Below are 24,409 nucleotides of genomic sequence, written 5' to 3'. Positions count from 1 at the left end.
TTGTTGAAAATCCACCATCTACATTAAGTCCCCTGCTTAGTGAGGAACAATCATGTTCCACAGTAAGCATTAAATGGTGATTTTTAGTCGATGAGATCATCAGTCGAACTCAGTATACAAAGGTAGTTTCAGAATCCTCGATTTACCCCAATGATGTCATGTACGAGCAAATGCACAGATGAGGACCTTGATAGTAAGATAGAGTGTCATCTCGTGAGCGTGGAAAGATGAGGCACTGCTGATTTGGGCGTTCGGAAGCTTAGTTATGGTCGGTCTAGGATTTACGGGCCCGAGCCCAAAAGAAGAAACCTATGTTTTATTAGGTTTTTGGAAATAAATTTGATATAAAATGGAATAACCCTAATAATAATTTTTTATTTTTTTGACCGACCAAGATCTCTTCATCATCTCACGAGTTCAACAGGGAGGAGGAAAAAAAAAACTTCACGAGAGCTCCAGCACCGCCGTCGTCCGATCACCTCCCGGCAGGATTCCAGCCGTCGACGGCAGGTAAGTCCGTGCGTTTTTTTTTTGCTGTTCCTTTCCTGATTGATGAGTTGTTCACAAAACCAAAAATACCAAGGTTGCATGCATGCGTAGGATTTATGAAGGATTTTTAGAAAACGTATATATATGCCCGTTTGTTCGTTAGTTGAGGGAACGAGCAAAAATCCCTAATACGAAAGAGATATATAAAATTTTGAATCCATGGTTCAGTTGCAGTAGCAGAAGATTTGTTTATTAGGTTTCATGAAAACCCAAGTTTATTTTTCAAAGCATGAACTTTGCAAATACTTTTAGGAACGTAGGTTTGTTCATAAAAAGTAATAAATAACGATCCTTAGGGTTGGAGGAATTTCGAAAAGACCTGGAGTACATGATGAAAATTTGTTTGAGAGATTTTAAAATTTTATTCGGACTTTACAAAAAAGTAAAGACCCTCGTTTCAATGCTCGATTGAGCAAAGTTAACTCACGTAAAAAGTTTTTTTTTATATGCGTACGTGAGTTTTTTTTTTTTTTTTGATAAAATAAAATCAAACAATGATTTTGAGTAACTTTTGAACATAAACAATTGTGTTTCATGATTTTATGATATATGTTTTGTGGTATAAAATCATGAGATGTTCACATGAAAAGTTTATGTGAATTGTTCATGGTTTCGCGAAAAGTCAGTGTTGACTCTCAAATGATAAGTTTTTTGCTGGGCTTTGCAGGTTTGAAAGAGCAAGCAAGTTTTGGGGGTTTACGCTGTTATCACTAAGTTCGTGAAATTGTAAATAGGTAAGAGTTGAGGATTACCATTTTTGTAGACGTCGATATGAGCATCATAATTATCTTGTTGCTTCAATTTTGTTGATGAAATTTGTGTATGGATGTCACAACAACTTTGCAAAAATGGCTCAGTCCCGTAGCGCTTCTGAAGATGATGTTTCTTCGAGAGAGGATGTTTCCACAGACGCCTCTTCCATAGGTGACGGTTCCTCCAGAAATGATGATTCTGAGATTTCCAAGGAAAAAGAGGGAAGTCCTAAGACTAAGAACATTCCAACTGCTGAGGATAAGTTTTTTACGTATCTATATAGACCTGAAAAGCGTCCCTTAGGCTCCTCGTTTCGGTTGTTGATAAATCCCAGGAGCACTACTCAGAATAAATTGGTATCTCCTCAAGCAGTAATCCAGTTTTGTTTGCAAGGAAAACACTTTTCGGCTTCTCATGTGGAGTTCAAGCTTTCACGAAAGCCCCTGATGCATTTCTCTGGATGGGCAAGACACATGCTGGTCCATAGCCGTGTTAGGACCGTGTTGGATAGTGCCCAGGTAACACGAGCCATTCAAGCTGCTGGAGATTTAATCATCAACCATGATATACAAGGTATGGTAGCCTTGATCGCCCGTTGGTATGTTCCTACTCACACATTTATATGCAGATTGGGAGAATTCACCATTACTTTAGAAGATGTAGTTGCTTTGTTGCACCTTCCAATTACTGGTAATTTCCCTGAAGAGCTTTCGTCAGAGGAGAAGGAGATATCTAACATATTACAGGCCAATATGCACGAATTCAATGAGTCACCCGCATCCTGCTATGCTCAATGGTTATCACATTGGTGGCCGAGAGATAGAATTCCTGAAGAACCGGTTGATGGCGCTTTGACAATTGCTGCTTTCATATGCATGTGGCTCTCCAGGGATATCTTTGAAGATTGTGGACACTTGATGAATCCGTTTGTGATTCGCTTTTCCATAAAGATGGCCAAAGGTGAGAAAATTCCTGTTGGCAGTCTATTCTTGGGTTCATTGTTCGCCAATTTAGACTCTTTAGTTATAGACTCCAGTATTTCTGATGGCTTCATGAAAGTCGAGACATATGCCAATACCATGTTCCTCCAAGCCTTGATGTGGGAGCATCTCGAGAGTTACGCCCCTATTCCCCGTAGCATTTTGCAAGGACCCAAGGTCGACAATCGTCACTCCTTCCTTCAGAAAAATAACGCCAGGATCATGCGCTGGTCTAGAAAGAAACCACAATATAAAATATGCATTACTGACGTTTTGGACATTGAGTCCGAGTTCAACTTTCGCCCCTGGGTGTCGGTTCCTTCTCTCTTATCACAGTTGATCACTTTCATACTGCTGAAGAGAATATCATGCTGAGTACTGGTGCCGGTCTGAGCGAAGGAGAGAGATCTTTTGTCTCGAGTTGTACTCCTGGTTTCTTGATATCAATAATGAATGGAGAATTCCAGGTAGAAGAATACAACATTGATAGAGCAGCAAGACAGATGGGTCTTGATCAGTGTATTCCGGGTCATCGGACAAATAAGCTAGAGATTGAGTACCTGAAGGCTCACTTAGACTGCACACATGTGGAAGGAAACAATTATTTGTTTCCATGTTCTGATCGAGATAATTTCGTAACCCCTGGTTACATAGACTTTTGGCGTCATTAACTTGAGCGTGTGTATCAGTTTAGAATGGATGTTCAGTCCCGAGTTCGAGAATTCCCTTCCTTTGACATGATTTCTGATCGACCCAGGATGAGATACCTTTCCAGTGGCGACAAGAGGAAGACGTCTCCAAATGCGACACATGTAAGTTCCTTTTTTGTGATTTTAGCCAAAGTATATCAATCACACTTTTAATTGTATTGTTGACCTTGTGATAGGTTGGTCGTGCTGTGAGACTTCGAGTTGATGTAAAAACTCCAAACCTTCAAGAAAGTCCTCAAGGAGGAGAAGGCAGGAGCAGGGCATCTCATAGGATGATACCGAACAATATACAATCCCCTGCCGCTTCTTTGGTGAGTTGTTAGCGCCTTTCTTTGCCATTGTGACTTTCTCGTCCGTATAATTAGGATCTTGAAAGAATATTGTCAATTCATTCCAGAATTTTTCTCCATCGGTTATTGATGGTCTTCGTTTTGCTCCTGGTCGAATAATTCGGGGATCCAGTAGCGAGGAAGTCGACGTAAGTATTCCCTTTTCGCCCTAATCGCAGTAACATGCATTTGGATGAATTAGTGATGATTGTTGTTGATGTATTCAGGAGGAAATCATTGTATACAAGCAGCATATTTATGAAGCATACTCTTTTTTGAGTCATGGAGATATGGAGAGTTCCCGAAATCTCGAACCGAATGAAGATAACGGAGTTGCCAACGGAGATTCCAACACCGCTGAGCCTTCAAATGGTTTAGAGACTCCCCTAGTAAGTATACCTCCTGTGACCTCTTCATATATATATGATATTTCTGATTTATGAATGAATGATTTAAAGTCCATGCGAGTATACGAGTAATTTTTCCGAAATACGCCACCAGGAAATTTCAGACTTCGGCTTTTAGTAAAAACACCGTAGAATCCTCGTTTGGAGTCGGATTTTCGATGTCTGCATATGTATCTTCAAGCCCAGGAAATTTCCAAGATTTACCACGAAAGGTTTTTGATTTTTGAGCATGTTTAGGGGCTCAAAAATGCGAAACCGTAAACTTCCAGGAGATTTTCAGAACTTTTTCAGATTGCATGTCGTCCAATGTTTTGGCCACATATATTTTCTCGTTCATCCGATCGTTATGAAATTTTGAAATATTGTAGATCACTTCCATACAAAGATAATGGTATATGACCCAACCTCAAATTCATTACCAATTTCTCCCAGTTCGTCGTTTAATACAGGGCAGTGTAGAATCTCTTCAGATGAGCTTGTTTGAAAACGCGTTTCATGGATTCTACACAATTTGCTCATGTTTTGGGTGCAAAATAAGGAACTTAGATGATGTTAATTCACTTACATTCTGAATTATGGTTGCCTTTGATTTTCCTGCTCTAGTCTCATGTAATCTTCGTATTAGGTACCAAATACCGAAGTTGAGAATAACGGAACCAATGTTGAAGATTCGAGCAATGTGGTAAACCAATGAAGTAACATCACCGACTCTCCACCTACAGGTTATGAGAATATCATTGTTGAAGCCGTAGAGGAAACTGAGACTCCACTTGCTATTGAAACCGAGCAAAGAACAGAAGAGACTGTCCCAGAAGAAGATGTTGTAATGACAATAGAGGATGCTCCAGTAGTTGAGAATCGTGTAGTAATACACGAATATCCCAATGCAGGGATTGTTTGTAAGCCTCCATTTGGTTCATAACTCCCGTATCATCTGTATGTTGGTGGATTCAGCGTTCCTACTGGGTATGCCAACATGTATGAGAAGTTGTGGAAAATGTATGGTCATATTGTTGTTGCCAGGGATCCCGATCATAGCTACTTCTTTACAATACAATTGGGAAACATATTGCGTGTTATAGATGACATACGAACCAGGGCCATAAGTACTGTTACTCGAGATGTACTCTTTGATTGGGAGTACAACTTGGAGAATTCTGAGAGACTTGGCTTTAACTTGAAGTGGCTTCGTCAGAAGATCAACATTATCAAGGATGCAGTAGTGAAGAACATCCCTTTTACTAGTAATGTTGTGATGGAGAAAATGACCAAGATTGCTGAGCTGACCAAAAAGATGGAGTTAGAGAGAGCGTCTTTGCAAGTCTTGGAAAATACTGAGAAGCAGAAATCATACTTCGATGGCTTCCTTTAGTTTTCTTCCGATAATCTCTGAACATTGAACTTCTGAGAGATGTGAGGTTTTATTTTGGTGTTGAATTTTTGATTGGTTTTGAATTCGTGAGTGACTGAGGATTTTCTTTTGAATTTTGGATCTAATAGAGATTTTTTCTTTAATAAAGAACTTTGATAAATTACTGAATTCAAATACTGGATACAAGTATTGCAAACGTTTTGGAGGAATTGAAAATACATGTGAAAGAAAATCCTAAAAGCAAACCAAATATTTCTCTGTCTGGCAGGGAACGCCTGAATTGCTGAATACCTCAGACATCAAAAGCTTTGAGCCAATTCTCATGAATTACTTGTATGGTCATGCCATCCATGTTGATTGTCTTGTAGTATCCTCCAATTATGGATCTTGCAACCATAAAAGGTCCTTCCCAATTGGAGATCCTTGCAGAATGGAGATCACGTTTAACTGCCTTAAGAACTAAATCTCCTTCCTGGAATTTGTTAGGCTTGGTTGTACGCACCTTGAATATCTTCTGCTGATTTGGGATTCCCCGAGTAGTGGAGTTCCATGGTTTTGGTACATGTGGACACTCGCGCAGAGAGAAGCATCTAGGATACCGTTTATCAAAATCGGCCATTATTCTGGAGATGACCGTGTTGGTGGAGTGCTGAATTTTGAGAGGTTCTGCATCTAACCACTTAGTGAAGTATTTCTGAGGTGAAACTAGCCATTCATAGCGTTTGGTGACAGCTACGTTTTGAGCAGAACTGAGTCCCCGGACTAGGGTAGCATATTTGAAAGTTGCTAATATGGAATTATGAGGGGGAATAAGACTTGCATGCACGCGGAATCTCCTGATAAATTCATGTTCGCTTTCTTCAGGCTTTTGTATGAGTCCTTTCAAGTCTTAGACTTTATCCAAATGCACGAAAGGTTGATCATCTTCCGAGTCAGATCTTTCTTCGATGGAGAATTGTGCAACTGAAGATGAAGATACCGCAGCAACTCTTCCATCATGAATCCATGATCGCCCCAGAACCATGTCATATCCCGGATCCTCTTTAATCATGAAGAATTTAGTTTTGGTCCAGATTGAATTATTTATTATGTTGAGAATGATGTAACCATAAGCCTCCCTGTAGGTTCCCTCATGGTCTCAGATTGAGATAGGGGCATGAGTTGTCTCTTGTCGAGTAATACCAGCGGCTCTGAGGGTTTTCAAAGGGATGATGTTAACAGCAGTGCCAACATCGACCAATGCTCGTTTGAATTCATTTCCCTTGAGATGCAGCATAGTGAGAAGTCCCCAGTCGTACATCTCTTTGTCCGTCACTGGCGGTTCAGGGAATGCCTCCTGAATTTTTGGTCTTTTGCCTGACACAATATGGTTCAGTGCAGCAAACATATCATCTCTTTGAGCCTTTGACAAGTACAGCAACTCGCAGACGTGCTCAATTAAGGATTGAACTGCTTCCTTGACTGGATGCTCGGAGAGTGCAAATGTTTTGATTGGGATAGGATTTTTGTGCACTCCTTCAATCCCCAGTTCTCCCGAGTCAGCCTTCTCTTTGAAAATGCGCTTCAAACTTCTGCAATCACTTGTTGGATGACTGATATACCTATGGAAATGACAGTAGCGTGCATTTTCCATTTGTTCCGCAGTTGGTTCCTTTTTGACAGGAGGTAGTTTGATTGAACCATCTTGGATCCAGACTTCTAATAGTTCGATCACTTCTTCAATGGGAAAAGGGAAGTCAGGAACTTCTTGATCATTCTGCTGGGGTTGTGTATTTCTAGTCTGGTTGTTCTTCCTTGGAGCTTTCAGAGGGTGATACGTCGGAGAATCATTCTTATGTTGCTGCGCCTCGGCTTTTCTCTTGCTCCCTTCAGCAACATTCATGGAAGTTTCAACGTTGTAATGCTTGTTGATCAGACGTCGGGCAGTGCTGCTTCGATTGTCTTTCGATTCCTCTATTTTGACAGTTTTCGTTCTTTCTAGCAATTGGGGAGAAGTAGTCGCTGATCGCTTGGCCGCTTCATGAAGTTCTGAAAAGGTCTGAAAGCGAAGATTTTCCAGCAAAGATCTGTAAACTGGAATTATCTCGTCGATGCACAAGTCCACCAGTTGTTGTTCAGTAACGTTTGGATCATGACAATCCAAAGCTTGAACCCTGAACCTCTTCACATAATCATTCGGATTGTCGGAAGTTTTCTGAGCCATCCTTCCCAAGTCAGAAAGAGTAATTTGCTAAGAAACAAAGAAGTACTTTCTGTATAAAGAATTAATCATTTATCCCCAATTATCTATGCTTCTTGGTGCAATGTTGTTGTACCAAGTATATGCTCGATCCGTCAGGGATTTTGAAAACTTCTTCGAATGGACGTCATGGTTGTGTTCATGTTCCCCTCATGCTTCCAGGAACCAAGAAACGTGTTCCCGAGCATTCCCTGTTTCATTGTAGAGTGTGAACGTTGGAGAAGTGTAGCCCTTTGGGAGAGGAATCCTTTGTGTGGCTGCAGGGTACAGAGGCTGATGACGGTGCATAGTCATTGTATTACCCCTTCCTAAATTCTCCATAAAACGTTCCAAGTCTTCACGGGTGATGAAACCAGCGGGTTCCGCAGCTTTGTGGGCGTCGTCATCGTCGTGGACTGGAATAACTTTAGGATCCGTGCTTGGAGATGTTTCCTTGTCTTTCCCCTTTCTCCTAAGTTTTGTATGACATCTTGTCAGTAAGAGTTTTGAGGTAGTTACATAGATCCTTCTGAGTAGCAGCCATATCAGTTTGATTTTTGGAGAGAACTTCTTGGACTTTCATGAGATCAGCGATAATGGGTGGATTTTCTCTGATTTCTTCGGGATGTCGGCCAAAAATAGGATGATTTTACACGTTGGTTCGAGGAGGAGTAGTGTCACCACCATTGTTGGAAGCAGGAATGATTTCTGGAATATCACCGTTGTTGCTAGTGCTAGTGATGTTCGCGTTAGGATTTGTAACTGAACCTGATATAAGATGAACCATTTTACGAAAATCTGAGATTGCAACCGAGAGATTAATCTCCCACTGTGGTCGCCAATCTGTGGATGGGGAAAAACGAGTCGCTGATTTTTTGGGAAAGTGAAGAGTCGAGCGTGCTGTCGAGACTCCTCAGCCGGGAAAAATGTTAATCCTCACACAGATGCATCGCTGCAAAGGGGGTGCTTATCTTCGGGAAATCAATCTGTATGACTCCGGCCTAAACCAAGACAATGGTCGTTCCAGAGTCAATTCAGTCGCAAAGAGGAAGATGGGTTGATCTGTAGGAAGGAAGCTGAGAGTTGTGTGGGATCAGTGATGATCAAGGATTGTGGGTGTGTTGAAGGTTTCTGCAATATTGCTGAACTGCTGAAGTTGAGATCTGTGAATAAGTTTATATCGAGTTGTTGACGGATAATGACGATAATCGATGATTGATGATATAACGATGTCCTCGATTAGAATTATTTAATTGCAAGAATGATGTACCACTGATCCCTGTAAGTGTGACGATTTCTTGATTGAAAGAGTGGGAAAGTGGGAGATCGTGGTAAAGTCAGTTCCATGTCGTGCGGAGACTTGAATGATCGTGCACCCACTACTTTGCTAACTCCATCAACCGTTTACACGACTTACGCACATTTCTCGTTGTGGATGAATCCAATTGCCGTAGACCGCCAGACCAAAACCCTAAGTGATATCCCCACATTTGTGACGTGATTGATATTTCACGAATCGTGGAGTCTGTAAGGCAGACGTGTATTAGTTAGTCAGTTATTGACTGATTTATACCGTGAGTCTAGTTTTGTTGAATCGGGCATAAATGGTGAATGCTCCGTGATTCATGGATTGAACATGTAGTTCTCTGAGATGTCAATGAATTACTGACTAGAACGACTGAGCAAGTATTGCTCAACTCGACGAATTGTTGAATATTGAGAGTTTGTCGAGCAATTGAGCAATTATTGCTCAATTCAACGAATTTGATAATTTTGGGGTGCAACTGAGCAAGTGTTGCTCAATTCAACAAAATACTGAATATTGATAATTTGACGTGCAATTGAGAAGGTGTTGCTCAATTCGACAAACTACTGATGAATTATTGAACATTGATGGTTGGATCAATATTCGAGCAACTGAGCAAGTATTGCTCAATTCGACGAATTATTTACTGGTGTCATGATCCAATAAAATATTAATCAAAAATATTGGTGAATTATCGAATATTATTAATTTGGATGTTGATTGCTGAATCAACATTATTTTGTGTTTGAACTTGCTCAGAATGGTGATTCGTGGAGCGTTTGTTCGAAACCCTAATTTTATCAATCCTTCATCAATTGGTGAATTGCTGAAAATTGGTCATGAGTGAGGAGGGACCAACCACATGGAATGATGAGCGTCCATGGGTGCCCAGTGCTCGAGAGTTGGTGAAAAAACGATGATTAAATGCATGATTCATTATTTATTGAAATATTGCTGGATTCAGCATCAGGTGATAAAACCTAGGTATGAGAGATGAGGACCGACCAAGAGAGAATGGGACCGTCTCTTGGTGGTCACGGGACCAGTTTTTGGTCATTTGGAGAATCCCCCAGTTGGTTGGAGGGAGTTTGGGCCGAGTATGAGCAATTGAGCAAATTAGGTCAGAATTATGAAAATGTGTGGGACCGACCTTGTTCAAGCCCTAGGAATGACCCTGGTCGGTCATGAAGGCGTGCACGTGTTTCCGTGGTGTCCGTGTTTCCATACTGAGGGTTTCAGTATTTTCTGATGCGCGTTCGAGCAATATCGTGAATTTTCAGAAGAGTTTTATCTTGACTGAGAATTCTCGATTTTTGTTGGAATGAGCATGTATGTTCAATTCATCAATATTTTTAAAATATTAAAATAAAAGTGTTTTAATATTTAAAATTGTCGTGAGAGGCTAGCCAGTCATGTGACTATGTTGGCTTTTGGTTTTTCGTGATTTGAGCAATATTTGAGAAAATATAGAGAAATCATGAATTTTGCTCAAACCCAGGAGTTTCATGAATTGAGGAAAATAATAATTATGCAAGATTAGGGATTGCAATGTGTGGGGCCGACCATGGCTAGGGCATGGCCGACCGGCTAGGTTGTCCGGTCCCACGCACCTTTCCGTATTTTATTATTTTCATGAATCCTTGAAGTTATGGAGAATCCATGAGTTTTTGTTGAAACAGAGGAGTTTCATGAGATTAGGGAATAATAATTATGAAAGCTAAGGATTGTGAGGTGTGGGACCGACCACGGCTCGGGCATGGCCGGCCGCCTGGGTTGCCCGGTCCCGCACACCTCTCCTTATTTTATAATATTATTTCGTGAATCCACGAAGTTATGGAGAATTCACGGGTTTTAGAAAAACAAGGAAAGTTGGTAAAACCAAGGAGTTTTCGTGAGTTCACGAAATAACAAAAAATAAGAAAAATAATGGGAGAGGCACGGACCGACCATGTCTAGGGCACGGCCGGCCGGCCGGCTGGTGGGCCCGGCCTTGGGTGCCTCTTATTATTTTATTAATATTTATTATTTTCTCCTGTTTTGCGAAGGATTCCTCATTATTTCATATTTGTGGACACTCGTTCGTGCATCCGGGTGCTCAGTCGTGCATCATTGTCGAGTACACTCGCACCACTTTTGTGGGGCTTACTCAGTGATGGTCCAGATGCCGGGTTGTTGAGTATTTATTACCAATCTATGAATTCAGTGGAGAATAATTCATGAAACTGAGTAATAAAAATGAATAGTTGTTCATTATTAATTCGCAGGATAAGCTGTGGATTCGACTACGAATTCAGAATAATAAAACAAGCATTACCATCCTATGGGATCGTGGATTCGACCATAGAATTGGATTAATTAAGATTATCTATTACCATTTCATGAGATCAGTGGATTCGATCATGAAATCGGAGTAATGAGATAGCGCAGTTGTTTTATTGCCATTCTATGAGATCAAGCCGTGGATTCGATCATAGAATCGGAGCAATTGTTATTGCCATTCCATGGGATCAGGACATGGATTCGTCCATGGAATATGAGCAATAATAGATTATTCTGAGAATTCAGTAGTGAATGTCACGGCAGGATTAATCCATTACAGAAAAGATATTATCCAGTTAAAGTGTCACATTATTCTGAACGGTGCATAGTCAGGGAGTCACAATGTTGTTTACGACCTAAAGGCGTTAGTGCTCTCAATATACGGAGAACTACTTGAATATATGCACAGCCTCTCCACATAATCAGGGAACGGTGAGTGTCACCGACGTCCTGAAGGCGTCCGCCGCCCAACTATTCTTCTATGTGGAGGTGGGTCTCTCTCATGCAGTCAGGGAACAGTGAGCGTCACCGACGTTCTGAAGGCGTTAAGCTCCCAATCTACGGAGAACCGCCCAATTACGTTATTCTGCATAGAGGTCACGACGAAATGTCAGGGATCGAACGCTCAGCTGGTGGAGGCTTTTCAAAAACATATTCATCATGGCTTCGTAAAATATGAATCGTTGCATGCCTGAAAGCCGTGTCAAAAACATGCCTCATGATTTTACAGTTTTTCCCTTTGTTGAAAATCCACCATCTACAACCAAAAAAGCAAGTAGAATGGGATATTAGGAAACCTGAACCATGTCTGCAATTTCATACCTCGTTAACAAAACTTCTGGTGTCTGTGTTATATAATGCGGAAAAGAAATAACACAGACACCAGAAGTTTTGTTAACGAGGAAACCGAAAATGCAAAAAAACCCCGGGACCTAGTCCAGATTGAACACACACTGTATTAATCCGCTACAGACACTAGCCTACTATAAACTAAATTCGGTCTGGACTGTTGTTGAACCCCAATAATTCTCACACTGATCCAAGGTACAGTTGCGCTCCTACGTCTCTGATCCCAGCAGGATACTACGCACTTGATTCCCTTAGATGATCTCACCCACAACTAAGAGTTGCTACGACCCAAAGTCGAAGACTTTAATAAACAAATCTGTATCACACAGAAAAGTCTACGGTAATAGATAAATCTGTCTCCCACAGAAATACATACGAGTTTTTGTTCCGTCTTTTGAAAAATCAAGGTGAAAGGAACCAATTGATAAACCAAACTTATATTCCCGAAGAACAGCTTAGTATTATCAATCACCTCACAATAATCTAAATTGTATGATGGCGAAACTAGATATTGTGGATAACAAACGATGAGTCGAAGATGTTTATGACTACTTTTGTATCTTGCCTATCGGAAAAATCAATCTCAAGTCAATCCTTACGATTGTACTTGGTACGATAGAAACATCAAGATCAGATCACACAACTACGAGAAAGTAGTATCGGTCTGGCTTCACAATCCCAATGAAGTCTTCAAGTCGTTAACCTATAGGGTCTCGGTAGAAACCTAAGGTTAAAGGAGAATCGACTCTAGCTAATACAACTAGTATCACACAGGAGGTGTGGGGATTAGGTTTCCCAGTTGCTAGAGTTCTCCCTTATATAGTCTTCAAATCAGGGTTTGCAATCAATGTTAGCTTAGTAACAAAGCATTCAATATTCTCCGTTAGATGAAAATTTAATTATATTCAAGCTAATATCTTTCAACCATTAGATCGAAACTTAGCTTGTACACAAAAATGAAATGCACGTTTATCTAGGTTTGTGTAACCGTGCCCAAACATGTACATCTAGTTGGTTCAACAGTAGTTAACCAAATGGTTAGCCATAAGAGCACTTTCATATCAACCATATTTTTCTTTACCACAACTAGTTCAAATGACTCAAATAAACTAGTTAGAGAGTTATTCAATTACTTAGATCTTTATAATAGACACGATTGAAACAAAAACGATTTGATTCACTCGAATCGATTCATGAACTTTATAGCCACGGTTTGCAAACTTGCATTCCTTAGTTTATATAAGTTTAAGTTCACGAATAATCGTGTTTAGAAAATAACCAACTTAAGTACGCGAACTGCTACGCAGACTTAAGTACCCGGAATTAAGTTTGTAAATAGTTCACAAACTCCAGCAGATTTTCTCGGGAAGAGAACCTCCGACACTACGCTGACTGGGTACGCGGACTGGGTTCGCGGACTCTGTTCCGGTTTTCCTGATCAACAAAGTACGCATACTTTGGTTCAAGAAATAAGGACTTATACATGTATGAGTTATCACACAATGCTTATATCCAACAATGGTTATATAATCTAAACTCTCATTTCAATTATTGAAATATTCTTAGAGGACGTTATATAGTTGTTGTTCATAAACCGTTTTTCGTCAAAGCCATTTTCAAGTGATTGAAACTTAACATGACTTTCGTCACTAGTAAAGATGAACTTGGCCAAAGCGAAAGCTTACCAACACATATTTCGAGAAATAGATAAGCGAGATAAACTCGGCTCGAAATAGCAAATGTGTATAATCAAAGTCTATATATCAAAACGACTTTTGTCTCAAGATAGGAGATAGAGTAGAAAGAGTTTTGAGTGATAGATAAGTTCAAGTCTCCACATACCTTTTAGTCGATGAAGTTCCACCAATTCCTTGAGTAGTTCTTCGTCTTTGTATGATGATCGCCATGGAGTCTTGAGCACAACTACACTTTCTATCCTAGTCCGAGACTTAGCTAATAGTAGACTAGAAATCAAGACTTATAGTTTTGATCACTAACATTGACAAACATGTTTGAGATAGCAACGCATACGAGTTCGACCGAGCAATGCTCTAACAGCTACAACAGTGAGAACGATTAAGAAAGTAATACGGTCAGGTTTAATATTCTCTTGCAACATCAGATCAAAGACTTTTAGTGCCTGAAGTCCGTGACCATGTTGTCCAAGAGTTGTTATCATGAATTCCAAGAAACAAAGTCAATGTAAGGCATCGTATGAAAAACTACATGGGATGCTTCAACAACCCCACATCTTTCATACATTGTTATCAATGCATTTCTGTTGAGAGGCTTGAATTGAACCCTAACTGAATAAGCTGAGCATGGAGCTGCCACCCATGTTCCAATGCTCCAAGAGATGCACATGCGGTTATTGCACCTGCAAACGAAAAAGATACGTATACATAAAGACTATATATTGAGCGTATAAATTTATCTCTTACATCTATATGTCCTTTGGGTTCAATTATATAGCTCCAGATTCAATGATATTGCATTTTCTCTTAATCACAAAGGGGTGGGCTCAGTTATAACCTTTACTAGTTCTTATACGGTCTTGGTTCATTTTTTAAAAGCCTGTCGTTGTTCCTCTATTATTATAGTGAAATTTTTTAAGCCCCCAAACACACAAATGTATGCACACCTGCGAACGAGTAATCACAGGGAGCAAGGCCCTCGGTTCTCATTCGGTCGAACAGCTTCAGCGCATCTTCTCCATACCCATTATGTGCAAATCCCGAAATCATCACCATCCATGTTAGAAGATCCTTTTCTGGCATAGCATTGAACACATTTTTAGCACCATCAATTCGTCCAATGCTAACATAACCCGATAAAATTGCATTCCACGAGACATGGTCCTTCTCCAACATACTATCAAAAATTTGACGAGCCTGGTCGACTTTCCCACATTTACATTATAATGTAACCAAAGCCTTTAACATGAAACCATGTTGAACATAACCTGAAATCATCGCATTATATGTAACCTGTAATTTTTCATTCATCCCATCAAAAATCTCCCTTGCAGATTCAATCTCTCCATTCCTAACATAACCAGTGATCATATTCATCCATGACAGTTCATCTCTCTTCTCCATTTGATCAAACAATTTCCTAGCATCACTCATTGGAGATAACAACGAAAATCTACATTTCACATACAGAGAAATTAATGCATTTAAAACTAAAACGAATAAATCTGATCCCGCTTTGACTACATTACAATATAGCTGTTTATACTCTTTTTCATCATGAGCTACAAGCGCTGCCGCACTTAGAAGACTAGCAAACGTTAAATTATCCGGTTTAAACCCATATTTTCTCATCTCATTAAAAAGTTTGACTGCATTATAACCGTCATTATTATGTGAAAACCCAGTAATCATTGTATTATAAGATACCGTATCACGAATACTTAAAGTGGCTTCATCAAATATATACTTAGCAAAGCTTATATTTACTAACTCAGAGTAAGCCGATATTAGAGTTGTTCTTGAGACAATATCTGGTTTAGGAATTTTATTGAACAAATAACGCGGATACACAATGTTATTTGATTTGCAGTAAATATCGATCAGACGATTGAGAATGTGGCCTCGTAGCTTGAAACTAGAGGTGATTATGTTCGCATGAACTGATTGGGAAAGAGAATGAGATATGGGATTATGGGTACAACAGAACTGTAATTGTGCTGCGTACTGGTTTGCGATGGCACGGACATCTGTTTGGTGGAGAAGTATAGAAAGAGGCGGTGACGATGATGTTATGGTGACGAAGATTGTCTAGTATCATGATTCTATAATGGTTCAAAATCTTTTTAGATGAAGAAAACTAAAGCGGAAAATATCGTTTGGTCCTTTTTTAGGTGGTCCCAAGTCTGTTTGGTCCTTTCAGAAATCACATTTTCCATTTGATTCTTAATTATTTAAAAATATTAAATGGACCAAAGTACCTTTCCGTGTTAATTCCTACTTATTTTTTGTGGCAGTTCATTCTGTCTGATGAACTTCGGAAGTTCATTCCTTCAAATGAACATCTAATAGAACCAAACTAAATTTCCTACTTTTTTTTTTTGTAACAGTTCATTCTGTCTGATGAACTCCGGAGTTCATTCCTTCAAATGAATACCTAATAAAACCAAACCAAATTTTCTACTTATTTTTTGTAGCAGTTCATTCTGTCTTAGGAACTCCAGAGTTCATTCCTTCAAATGAACACCTCTTAAAACCTATATGGAAACAGAGTTCATTCTTCAAATGAACACCTGATAGAACCTATAAGAAAACAGAGTTCATTCGACAAAATGAACACCTATCAAAAAATAACTATTTCAAACCTAGAAATGAGTTCATTCTTTACATAAACACACACACAAAAAAAAACAGATTTCATTTTTTACATGAACATACAAAAAATCAGAGTTCATCTTCAACACGAGTTTACATGAACACCTAGTAATTCAGGATCTAGAAACAGAGTTCATTCTTTACATGAACACACAAAAAAAAAATCCATAAAAATCAAAGTTCATCTTCATCAAACACAAGTTCATCTTCAAGACGAGTTCATTCTGTTTGATGAACTTCGTCGTCTTCATCATTCTTCATCTTCAACAGCAACAAAGTTCATCTTCATCTTCATCATCTTCATCTTCAACACTAGGAGCAACAGAGTTCATCTTCATATTCAACAGCAACACGAACAACAAACAGAGTTCATCTTCGTCTTCATCTTCAACAACAACACGAACACCAACAGCAGCAGATCCAAAAATCAAGAACAGAAGATCCAATGTGATGATGAAGAAAAAGAAAAAGATGAAGAAATCAAAGGATTTTAAGGTTCTTTTGTAGATCCGAAACTTACCCAAGCATGTGAAGATAATAAAGGTTCATCATCATCATAAATAACAGCAGAATCTTTAACATCACCGTCTTCATCATCAAAACATCACCAAACATCAAAAAAAAAAAACACAAAACTTCATCGTATTCATCATCATCATCTTCCATCTCTTCATCACTAGCAGATAAAATAATTGAGAGAAGAGAGAATCGTCGATCCTCATATTCATCTTCTTCATCACTAGAAGAAAAAAAATGGAAAAAAGAGAGAAAATGAGAGAAACTAGATCTGAAACTAAGAAGAGAGAGAAAGTGAATCTGAAAAATAAGATATTTTTTTAGGTTTTTTCTATAAATATGGTCGCAAAAGGATATTTATGTCTCTACCAAATGATAATTACATCATGCATGACGTCATCCGAGGACCAAACTATAATTTCTAGGACCAAATAGTAACATATATTTTGAAAATGGACCAAACAAACAGTTGACTAGGTCAACTAGACCAAACTCTCTCTAATATATTATTCCTATGACCTATTGGTATTTCATACAATACTAAAATCCCCAATCGCTGGAAACAGGCAAAGGGGCCAAGGGCCTTATATATATGGGCGGAACCGAGAAGCATGAACGGAAACCAATTGGGGAGATTTCAGTTCAGTGTTATTTTAGGTGGTTTCAAGTCAGTTTGGTCTATCAATAAATATAAAGTTTAGTTTATCATGTTTTCTTTCTTATGTTCTCTCTTCTTCACGTGATATACATTTTTATTATTTTCTTTTTCTTTATTTTCTCTCTATTAAAATAAAACTGCATATTTCAAAGTATAAGTCGAAAATTAATTTTTTTTATATAATTGGAAAGGTCTTAACGAGATATACGGAACTAGTACTCATTATGTTACGTATCGAAACTTTACTATATTTTTTCGGTATAATGGCAGTTCATATCCGAAAATGAACATTATTTTAGAGCATGGTAGTTTATTCCAATTCTAACAGTTAATGAACTCGTATATGATAGTTATTGTAGTTTATTTAGCAAAACGACCTCGTAATAGTAGTTCATTATTGTAGTTCACATTGTAAAACGACTTCATGATAGGTGTTCATATCATATAATGAACACATAATGATAGTTCATATAATCATATTATAGGAATGGTAATTCATTTCGTAAAATGAACTAGTAATGATAGTTAACTATGGTAGTTCATATTGCAGAATGAATTTGTACTAGATGTTCATTTTGGTGTTCACATTGTAGAATGAACTCGTGATAGGTGTTCATATTGTAGAATGAACCTCTAATGGTTTTTCATATGTAGAATGAACTCGTAATAGTAGTTCATTATACCAGTTCATTTTGTAGAATGAACTCATATGTTAGTTCATCCAAGGAGTTCATTTTGTTGAATAAACTCGTTGTTCATTTTGTACAGTGAACTATAGCTAGTATGGTAGTTAATTCAAGTAGTTCATTTTGTAAAATGAACTGATAGATAGCTCATTTTATAGTTGATTTTTAACTAAAGAATAAGGTAAAAATTAAAAGCTTCGATATATAGAAACAATTGCACTCGTTGGAAAGGTCTCGTCGAGGGCTTTCCGGATATATTAAAAAATTATTACTTTTGATTCAAAAAATATTTAAATTTTAAGTTTTTTTATTTATATTTATGAAGAGGGGGCAAAATTGGTATTCCTGCCACTTTTTTAAAATACCATGACGTCATCTACGTGGATAACATTTATCCTAATAAATTTTTCTGACCAAACAATAAATTCTTCTGACTAAACTCAAAATATATTTTGAAAAAGGACCTTATAGCAATTAGACCGAGTCAACAGGACCAAACTAACACATATATTCTAATATTAGGGCTATTTGATAGTTTCTACAATATAGAGGCAAATTAAGCTATATCACCTAGCGGAATATAGCTCGCTTGTACTCTAAGAGCAATTCCTATGGAATAACAAACTTAGAGTTTGTTCATTTTGCTCCCACTATGGAATGAACAAACATGAAAAATGGATGTTCAAATCAAAAAATCTGTTGCTTTGAACATTGAATCGGACCACCCAGCGCGCCCTTAAGAGAAGGACGCGCGTTCTAGCTGATAAAGCTGGCGTTGGAAGCACCAACGCGCGACCATGCCAAAAACGCCAGTGACTTTCTCATTGACGCCCGCGACTTTGGGATTAACGGCAAGTACAATCCCTGATTATTTTACTATTTTTTAATCTTATTTTATCTCACTTTATCCTATTGTATCTCACTTCATCCTATTTTATCTCACTTCATCTTATTTTATCTCACTTAAATATTATATTTTATTTTTCATCTTTATCTTACAAAATATTTTATATTAAAAAGAAATACTAGTGGGGCCCTAGAAAACCAAATCTTTTCATTTTGCCCTGCTTTACCATAGTGGAGAAACACGTTTGGCCATCCACGTGGCATAACAAAATTTTGAGCTGATACCATAGGAATGGCTCTAAGTGGTTAGGATACTCTCAAGAGACCTCGCTCGGGTTCTAGTCCTGGCAGCGTTGTTGTTTTCTTTTATTTATACTCCAAAATTTTACTAATCATTTTATATCCTTATTTAATGATATATGTCAGCTTTTATAGGGATAAAATTATGATTTTAACTATTTTAGATTTTTTTTTCTGACAGAAAAGGGCAAATTCAATTAAAAAATAAACTCTTATAGAAATGATGAGAGGTTAAGAGATACAAAGAAAAGACAACAAAAGAGAGTTAATTGCCGCTCACAATTACATCCTGTTACAAATTAAAGTGCTTGAGGAGTAACCACTAAATAGCTTTGTATGCACTGACCAATTGAACAAAGTGCATTTGACTGAAACTAATAACGGATCTGCATTTCTTCTTGCATTTCTATAGAGTCTGTTGCTGCGTTCCACCCCATATAGTCCACTAGATGGCAAGGGGGAGCTGCCCCCAAATTTTTTTGATGATGTTTGTGCTATTTTTGTTGGACCACTCCCACAAATTAGTTTGAACATCCTCTACAAAGACCCAATCTGCTCCAAAAATGTCAGGAAATTATGCCGAACCTTGTTCCCGAGCAATGCAGGAAAAGATGATTATTAGATTCTTATTCCGAATGACACAACAAGCACTCACTATTAGCTACTTTACCAGCTTTCTGTAAGAAATCTAAAGGAGGTGCACTTGTTTAGCAAAGAGTCCAAGCAAGAAAGGAAACTTTCAATGGTATTTTTGGGTACCACGGTTGTTTGTGTGGGAAACGTACGTAAAAAACCACCTAAATCCAAAGTAGAATAGCAGTTTGTGACTGTAAACTCAGGCCCAAAATTTCATTTTCACCTATCTTCTTCTTCTTCAGAACTAAGAATGGTGCATAAATGTCCCTTAAGAGATGCAACAGAGTTGCAACTTCACCCCACTTCTGTTTCATTAAGCACCTTTTGAAGTTGAAATTTAGAAATATTATTTTATTTCACTTCAACTACAAAACATGCTGAAGTCATGAGTGACATTCATCCGGAATGAAACAAGTATCTTAATCTCACTCAACAATGTTTAAAAAAGATACATGCAGATCAACCACGAAACTTCACATCTTTAATGTTGTTTAAGATTAGATTCAGCCCATGGTAGAGTTGTAGATTTTTATTTAAATTACATTGATCAAATTAAGGATAACAACGATTGTTTTGTCTATGATTATAGTAATGCTAATTAAGACTTCATAATCTTCAAAGCAGATATTTGATCTCCCTCAATCACAAGCATATAGATTTGAGGATAACAACCAAGTAAGATTGCAAGAATATGATTCGGTTACATATTCCATTCATGAATTCCAAGATGAAGACCGTAATCTTCAACCTCACACCGTACTTACATCGTCCTGGTGTCAATGATGGAGATCCCATCCAACCCCATATCGTACTTGCATCGTCCTAGTGGCAATGATGGAGCTCTGTTAGAGAAAAGGACTTAAGATATTCTTGGTCTTGTTTCTCTGTTGTATTCACTTTTTCATATTCCCGTTAGTTTTATTTTTGTAATTACTTGTAACTCAAGAGATGTATCATATATAAATATATTGTTCCTCCTTTGGTTTTCTCATTATCGAGAAACCAAGCATTCACTGAATTATGTCTTGGTACCATCTTGGTCGACCTATCATTAGGACCTGATTAGGGATTTCATATTAATCTTTTTATTTTCTTTCATTCTTCAACCGAATCCACCCTTTCTTCATCAACTTTTTCAACAACTTCCACTCGTTCTCCTAGCATCATGGTTTTTCTATATTTTTTACAAGTGTCGTTTGAGAGGTTACGTGGTGCTATCAGAAAAATACTTGCTGGACACAACTTTTTGTTATGGAAGGCTCAATTTACTTCTTATTTGCAGGTTTATGATTTGGAAAAGTTTATTGATGGCACTTTCCAGTGTCTATCGTCTCTTGATAACGGATCTCCTAATATGTTATTTACATCTTGTCAATGCACAAATAAACTTTTACTTGGGTGGATCATGTCTTCTCTTACTTCCCCAATTTTTTCCAAAGTCAAGGCTTGTGAAACATTTCATTCCACCTGGACGAAACTAGATGACATTTTTGCATCCAGGACTAATGCATATCTTATACATACACTACAAGAAAAGTTGGATTAAACGACCAGGCATTTTTGGTTGGAAAAGCCCATATTGAGTCGCTCTACCCTTAAAGCGACTTAATTTGTCTCTCGCTCTCGAGTTGCAAAAGGTGGGATTTCTACAAGTCTAGAGCAGCTAGGCAATCGCTTTAGTAATCAAGCAACTATCATGTAGCGAATTTTTTCTTACTTGCTTCATGGCTAAACCGACCACCCTAGAGCAAGCAAAATAGTGATCGCTTTAAAGCTAGACCAACCAAAATACAGCAAGTAAAACGTTGATCACTTTATAGATAGACCAACCATAATAGAGCAAGTGAAATACCTGAAGTTGGTTGCTTACATTTTTGAGCTACCAAGTGTTTTGCCCTGAAGTTGGTTGCTTGCGTTTTTGAGCTACCGAAGTTGGTTGCTTACATTTTTGAGCTACTACACTTTTTGCCATAAAGTTGGTTGCTTGCATTTTTGAGCTATCAAACTTTTTTCCCGCTACATCTGTTGTTCTGGTGCCGAAAGTATCTGGCCTATTTCTATTTAGATAATCCTAAATTGAAATTACAATTAAAATTGATACTAAAACAAATTATGAACCAAATTAAAAACTGAATCATATTTTATTATATCACATAGATCAATTTACATCATTTCTTAAAAAAAAGACAATCTTTAGAGGAACAAAAAGATCAAAAATACAAACTAATCATTTCTTTAAAAAATGCTGATTACAATTTCCTTAATTTTGAAACTAAAGATGAAAACTCCTTCGACTTTGTAGCACCAAGCTCATAATAAGAGCCATCATACTTGTGTTTAAGTTCCTATATGATCATTCATCATTCAAGTGTAAAGAAACCAGCAAATCCTGAATCTCCATAACTTGTAGTCTGCTTTTTGCCACAATGTTACTAATTCAGATTATACAAAACACGAACATGTCAAATCAAAGATAATGATATTCATAATATAAATTTTAGAAATGATCTAATGAAGAATGTCATTATTAGCCAGGAACATCTGAAACAAAGGACATGATTGGGACATACTTTCGGTATTCCGATGGAGGCACTAGTTTCCTCAATAACGAGACCATCACAATGGTGGATGTTAGGTTGCCAAGGACTGAGCTTAGAAAGAAAGTGACAATTCCAACCTGGAATGTACAGCAAGAACCCATGGTGTTATCACAACAACGTCATGCATTTCAATCACATGAAGATATCAAAAAGCATCTAACGTATACTTACATCAAGAATATATTTTCATGACTATACTCTTAGGCAAATCTATATCTAATGTACTTCAATATTTCAGCTTAGACATGGATGGGATAATCGGAAGCCACCAGAACTTCATAGCATGAGCCATCAAAAAATGGCAGTGATTCTCTGTCCTTGCAGATTTTTAGAATGAAAAACAATATACATGTTTCTGTTGAGAATGCATTTTACAATAGTGTGAACAAACACTTCAAGGATTAGTTTGGCTGTATAATACATATGTAGGCATCTGACAGTAAAAAGTGCATAACACCTTACTTATATGCTTTTGGAGCAAATGGCTCAATAAAAACAACAGAGGTAACACCAATACACCATGTCATAATATGGAAATGGAATCAGAAGAATCAGTCAATGAGGAGTAGCGACCACTCACCACCCAAAGAAGAGTCCGCGGCTTCCGAGTAGTTATATTATCAGTAACCAGTTTAAATCCTTGATGAGCATCAACTATCTCTACTATGGTCATTGCACCAAGCAAAAAAAAAAAACTATTTCACTAACTTCTGCACATGTATGACTGAGCTCATTCACAGCTATATCAGTCGAGGGAGCCTGTACCAGAAAAGACAACAAATTGTCACAACCAAACAAATAAGAACTTAATAGGGGAAAGAAACAAACATGAAAACCTCCAGATAAGAGAGGTTAGAAATGAAAGGAGCAGCTGATTATTTCGAAAAAGAAAATAGCCAGTATCATGTTTCTATATACTTTTCCCATTAAGCTGAAATCTCAAGAAATTGAAATGAATCTTACCCCGATGCTTCTGATAACCAATTAACTAACTGCCATCAATAATCCAACTCCACTTTTATTGAATGCTAAAGATTCCTCAAAGATAATCCCTGCATATCCTAATCCGAATACCAATGCCATGGCTATGTCCTGTACCATGATACAACTTCCAGTTAAACCAGTGTCAGCAAGTTCTTTTGCATGTCTAGGCACTTCAATGGAGATAAACAACGAACAGTGTTAAAGAGAAACTTAACCTATATGGCTATATGCAATGGTTCTACTCATAAGAAATCAAAGAAAGCACAATTTAAATGACGATTCAGGCAAACAAAACATGGGGATGGACCTGACTGGCAGCAACCCATGAGTGATTAATTGCCACAGCCCCAGCCGCAGCTGCTCCAACGAGTTTCTTGAGAAAACATTCAACAAGGCCATTTCCAAAAAAGAAAGATAATACTCGGTAAAAAAAAAATTACCTGAACTCCATCAATTTCACATCGATCTCCAACATCAAATGGGTGCATGACAAACAAAAATATGATTGATTCGAACATCGTCTTGCAAATATTACCAAATAGAACTAATTTGCCCTGTTCCTGCAATTAACCACTTGCATAAATTAGCAAACCAACACAAGGTAATTGAGAAAATGTAAGAAGTCAAGTGACTTAAATTTCAACTCGCCATAATTGCAATAACACTTCTACCTGGCAGAGAATAGTGCAAGGGATCACCTCGCCAAGACTTTGTGATAATCCCGTTCTAGCTCATCCCAATGTAAACACTATGAAAGAAACAAAAATGAATAAGTGACTACGAATGAAAGACTAAACCATATTCAATTCACCAAAACTTTAACAACTTTACCCCCATCTCCCATGCTAACAATACAGAGAAAGACCTACTATAATCAACCATATTATCAAAGGCTACAATAATCCAACTATATTATCAAAGAACTTCCTTCAAGTTACTGAATGAATCACACCATAAATCACTTCAAAATAATTATTTCTCAGAGGAATATTAACAAACACATAATAAGCATGGAACAAAATGTTTATCAAACAATCAAAATGAG

The 24,409-nt window shown here is 37.8% G+C and overlaps 1 pseudogene; it reads right to left on the bottom strand.

Moving 5' to 3' along the window:
- Positions 1 to 4,462: 4,462 nt before the first annotated feature.
- On the bottom strand, positions 4,463 to 24,208 carry LOC113352424 (annotated as a pseudogene).
- Positions 24,209 to 24,409: the final 201 nt, after the last annotated feature.

Source organism: Papaver somniferum, chromosome 2 (genome assembly GCF_003573695.1).
Source record: "Papaver somniferum cultivar HN1 chromosome 2, ASM357369v1, whole genome shotgun sequence".
NCBI classification, from domain to species: domain Eukaryota; kingdom Viridiplantae; phylum Streptophyta; class Magnoliopsida; order Ranunculales; family Papaveraceae; genus Papaver; species Papaver somniferum.
Note: the sequence above shows the minus strand (reverse complement) of the source record. Positions and strands in the feature narration are given on the sequence as shown.